The sequence below is a fragment of the Schistocerca piceifrons genome, chromosome 8 (assembly GCF_021461385.2).
Source record: "Schistocerca piceifrons isolate TAMUIC-IGC-003096 chromosome 8, iqSchPice1.1, whole genome shotgun sequence".
Taxonomy (NCBI): Eukaryota; Metazoa; Arthropoda; class Insecta; order Orthoptera; family Acrididae; genus Schistocerca; species Schistocerca piceifrons.
In genome coordinates, this window is record NC_060145.1 from 61,960,313 (window position 1) to 61,966,312 (window position 6,000).

The following is a 6,000-nucleotide window of genomic DNA, read 5'->3' on the forward strand; positions in this document are numbered from 1 at the left end:
GGATGACACAATCTACACACTAGCATGAGGAATATTCTCAGCAATGTGTGTGATGCTGTTCCCAATTGTACATTCTATCTTGCTCTCTTTCTCCTCTCCCCCCCCCCCCCCCCCCCCTCTCTCTCTCTCTCTCTCTCTCTCTCTCTCTCTCTCTCTCTCTCTCTCTCTCTCTTCAAATTGTTTTGTGCAAATCATCCTCAGTAATGTCTGCTTTCACTTCAGATGAAATTCTTCTTCCAGGAAGTCAAAGTGATTCTAGACTGTAATGCAGTTCTGCCACTGTAATGTAGTTCTGGACAAGATCCTGATTTATTTTCTTTTGTGCTACCCTCACCCCAAATGATTTGCAACAACCCATAAGTAAATATGTCAGTGTTGTAAAGCCGATCACACCACTAATTATTATCTGAATAAGATGGAAATTGGTAGATGTGATGTACATGTATAGCAAACAAACAATTACAATTTCATAAAAATCACATGATTTGTTCAAAAGAAACAGCTTCACAGATTGAGCAAGTCAATAACTCATGGGTCCACCTGTGGCCCTTATGCAAGCAGTTATTCAGCTTGGCATTAACTGATAGTTGGATGTCCTCCTGAGGGATATCATGCCAAATTTTGTCCAATTGGCACATTAGATTGTCAGAATCCTGAGCTGGTCGGAGGACCCTGCCCATAATGCTCTGAACATTTTCCATTGAGGGAAGATCCGCTAACCTCACTAGACGAGGGAGCATTTGGTAAGCGTGAAGACGTGCAATAGATCTCTCTGCTGTTTGTGGACAGGTATTAGCCTGCTGAAATGCAAGACTAGGATGGCTTACTGTGAAGGGAAACAAAACGGGGCATAAAATATTGTTGATGTACCATTGTGCTGTAAGGGTGCTATGAATGACAACCAAAGGGCTCCTCCTGTGAAAAGAAATGGGACTCCAGAGGATCACTGCTGGTTGTAGGGCCATTTGGGAGGCAACAGTGAGGTTGGTATCCTGCCACTGTCCAGAGCATCTCCTGACACACCTTCGCTGATCCCTGGTTAGATTAGATTGGATTAATACTAGTTCCATGGATCATGAATACGATATTTCGTAATGATGTGGAACGAGTCAAATTTTCCAATACATGACATAATTAAGTTAATTTAACAACTTGTTTATTTTTTGTTTTTTTATTTTTATTTTTTATCTTTTATTTTTTAATATTTTTTCTTTTTTTCTTAATTTATATCTAAAAATTCCTCTATGGAGTAGAAGGAGTTGTCATTCAGAAATTCTTTTAATTTCTTCTTAAATACTTGTTGGTTATCTGTCAGACTTTTGATACTATTTGGTAAGTGACCAAAGACTTTAGTGCCAGTGTAATTCACCCCTTTCTGTGCCAAAGTTAGATTTAATCTTGAATAGTGAAGATCATCCTTTCTCCTAGTATTGTAGTTATGCACACTGCTATTACTTTTGAATTGGGTTTGGTTGTTAATAACAAATTTCATAAGAGAGTATATATACTGAGAAGCTACTGTGAATATCCCTAGATCCTTAAATAAATGTCTGCAGGATGATCTTGGGTGGACTTCAGCTATTATTCTGATTACACGCTTTTGTGCAATAAATACTTTATTCCTCAGTGGTGAATTACCCCAAAAGATGACGCCATATGAAAGTAATGAGTGAAAATAGGCGTAGTAAGCTAATTTACTAAGATGTTTATCACCAAAATTTGCAATAACCCTAATAGCATAAGTAGCTGAACTCAAACGTTTCAGCAGATCATCAATGTGTTTCTTCCAATTTAATCTCTCATCAATGGACACACCTAAAAATTTGGAATATTCTACCTTAGCTATATGCTTCTGATTAAGGTCTATATTTATTAATGGCGTCATACCATTCACTGTACGGAACTGTATGTACTGTGTCTTATCAAAATTCAGTGAGAGTCCGTTTGCAAGGAACCACTCAGTAATTTTCTGAAAGACAGTATTGACAATTTCATCAGTTAATTCTTGTTTGTCAGGTGTGATTACTCTACTTGTATCATCAGCAAAGAGAACTAACTTTGCCTCTTCATGAATATAGAATGGCAAGTCATTAATATATATTAAGAACAACAAAGGACCCAAGACTGATCCTTGTGGAACCCCATTCTTGATAGTTCCCCAGTTTGAGGAATGTGCTGATCTTTGCATGTTATGAGAACTACTTATTTCAACTTTCTGCACTCTTCCAGTTAGGTACGAATTAAACTATTTGTGCACTGCCCCACTCATGCCACAATACTTGAGCTTGTCTAGCAGAATTTCATGATTTACACAATCAAAAGCCTTTGAGAGATCACAAAAAATCCCAATGGGTGGTGTTCGGTTATTCAGATCATTCAAAATTTGATTGGTGAAAGCATATATGGCATTTTCTGTTGAAAAACCTTTCTGGAGCTCAATTCAAAGTGAGACTCATCACTGAAGGTAATTCTTACCCCAGTCAATGAGATTCCATGCCGAATACAATCTGAAGATGACCTGGACAGTGGTGGGATACCACATATGCACGAGTAATACCATCTGTAGGTCAGCACAGTGAAAGAGATTTCTAAGTGCAAATCAGGCAGAGTTGAGCTTTTTGACTATTTTATCTAAGCATGGGTGCCATCTAAGCTATTCACTTGTAAGCTCAGAAAGTTCACACACAGTGTTTCATTTAGCTTGTGCCTGTGGGCAATTATTATTTGTTTGGAATAACCTAAAGTGAGTTTTGAGACAAAAGAGTTAAACTGTTTGCTATCAACGAGTTGTAAGTCTTTTTCAATATCCTCCTGGCTTTGTGTGGCTCAGATGTATTTGGGCCTTGTGGTTTTCTAGAGATGCTGGTTACAAATATTGTTTTGCTACACAGTTTTATCTCTGTCAGTAACTTGCAACAGATATTATGTCATAAATGTCTAATGCATGAAAATTGCAAAATTTTTGTTTTCAAAGCCAATGTGTTGCCTCTGAGAAGGTTCTGTACTTAAACAGTTATATAAAACTCACAGTGTGAGAATTCTCATCAGCTGGTGCAGTCAGGAACAGTGAAACTCACTGCTTACTTATTAATTTTCGTTTGTGCTTTATTGAAATTAATGTAGTTTCATATGCCACAGTATAGAATTGAATGTATTGTGTTTTATCCAAGTTAAGCAGACCTACCCAATATTTCCAAGAATATATAATTTGTCACTAAATAGCTGAATTACATTCTGCTCACACTAGGAATAACAAAAGTAATTTGAAATTGAGAAAAATAAAGTATATGTAACAAGAATGTGGTTTAGTGCTTTAAAATGTAAAGATCTCATTTACAAGCAATTACACAAAAGCTTTCCATCCTGCAAATGAATTTACAACAAACCGTGATTTCTCTGGAAGAGGTACAGGTAATTTCTGATGTGAAAATAGTTATAAACATCACACAAATATCTTCTTACGGATTCAAAAGTTTTCCTCCAGGCTCCTATGTGCAGCAGCCTCTATTTCCTCAGAACTTTGTGGATGTTACTGTTAAATCAGTACTTTCCATTCTGTAATACTCTACTTGGGATGCCTTTGTTGGGAGCACAGTGTTCTGGGAGATAAAACTCTACACACATCCATGATTTTAGTTCTGTTTGTTGGAATGTCTGCAAAATACTGACTCAAATTATTTACAGAAGAATGTAAAAGTTTGTAGAAGCCATCCACTGTTTTATTAATATTGTTAACACATGACAACAATATGAACACATATACTGGAGATTGTAAGTGAAATTTTTTATGACTATGACTGTGGTTATATGACCTTGCTTTTCTTTTTAACAAGAGTAACTACTCATACCGCAATCTTGAGGAAGGGTGCTGATAACAACACTGATCGGCATCCAACAATTTTAAAGCCGTCCACCCAACCTCATGACCAATCAGTTTTGATTTCAGTGAAATGTAAGAACATGTGAGGCAATACTGACCGTACAACTGATCTTACAAGATAGGTTAAGAAAGGCAAACCTACTTCCATAGCATTTGTACACTTAGAGCAAACTCTTGACAGTGTTGACTCTGACACTCTGAAATTCTGAAGGTAGCAGGGGTAAAGTACAGGGAGTGAAAGTCTTTCTTTAACTGGTACAGAAGCCAGATTGCAGTTTGTAATGCTATTTTTGGGAAACAACATGATTACCATTTTAGTACACAAGACGGCACCTTAATGTTTTGCTATTTATAACCTGAAAGTCGTTTATATGAAGTACACTTATGTATAAATATGGAATGCTCTTGTGAGTTGTACTTGCTTCTAATTAATGTTAATTCATAATATTATGAAAAGGATAGTTCTACTCACCATACAGCAGACATGCTGAGTTGCAGATAGGAACAACAAAAAGACTCTGACACAATAAGCTTTCGGCCATTAAGGCCTTTGTCAAAAATAGATAAAACACACACACACACACACAACCTAGTATTTTTACTATGTGGTGAGCACCAACTACCCTTTTCATGATGATGTTACTTTCCATTCTGGATTTTCCGTTGTTTAATGTTAATTCATGAATGTTTTGGATACAATTCACAAATATTTTGTATATATTCTCATTTCTTTATATACAGGGCTATTACAAATGATTGAAGCGATTTCATAAATTCACTGTAGCTCCATTCATTGACATATGGTCACGACACACTACAGATACGTAGAAAAACTCATAAAGTTTTGTTCGGCTGAAGCCGCACTTCAGGTTTCTGCCGCCAGAGCGCTCGAGAGCACAGTGAGACAAAATGGCGACAGGAGCCAAGAAAGCGTATGTCGTGCTTGAAATGCACTCACATCAGTCAATTATAACAGTGCAACGACACTTCAGGACAAAGTTCAACAAAGATCCACCAACTGCTAACTCCATTCGGCGATGGTATGCGCAGTTTAAAGCTTGTGGATGCCTCTGTAAGGGGAAATCAACGGGTCGGCCTGCAGTGAGCGAAGAAACGGTTGAACGCATGCGGGCAAGTTTCACGTGTAGCCCGCGGAAGTCGACGAATAAAGTGAGCAGGGAGCTAAACGTACCACAGCCGACGGTTTGGAAAATCTTATGGAAAAGGCTAAAGCAGAAGCATTTCTTAAACAGGAGATTGGAAAACCGATGGATCGGTCGTGGTGGAGATCATGATCAACAATTCATATCATGGCCTCCACGCTCTCCCGACTTAACCCCATGCGATTTCTTTCTGTGGGGTTATGTGAAAGATTCAGTGTTTAAACCTCCTCTACCAAGAAACGTGCCAGAACTGCGAGCTCGAATCAACGATGCTTTCGAACTCATTGATGGGGACATGCTGCGCCGAGTGTGGGAGGAACTTGATTATCGGCTTGATGTCTGCCGAATCACTAAAGGGGCACATATCGAACATTTGTAAATGCCTAAAAAAACTTTTTGAGTTTTTGTATGTGTGTGCAAAGCATTGAGAAAATATCTCAAATAATAAAGTTATTGTAGAGCTGTGAAATCGCTTCAATCATTTATAATAACCCTGTATTTTATAGCTTTCGAAAATTTCTTCATTATAATACATCTGTAGCTAATATTTAGAGTGCTGAAACATTTGTGACAGGTATCATGAAAATATGTTACGTAGGTGAAAGTGGTTTGCTTCCATTAAAATGTTGGCATTGAGACTAGTGGAATAACTTTGTGTTGTATTGTATTGTATGTTAACCGGGGACCTAGAAACAATGGAGAGGCTCCGTCCCCGCCACAGCCACAGTTGTCCTCAACCCCACAACTACCACAATCCACTTGACCCCTCCGCCGCCCCACTCCGAACCCAGGGTTATTGTTCAGTTCGGCCCCCAGTGGACGCCCCAGGGAACATCTCACACCAGACGAGTGTAACCCCTATGTTTATGTGGTAGAGTAATGGTGGTGTATGCATACGTGGAGAACTTGTTTGCGCAACAATCGCCGACATAGTGTAACTGAGGCGGAATAGGGGGA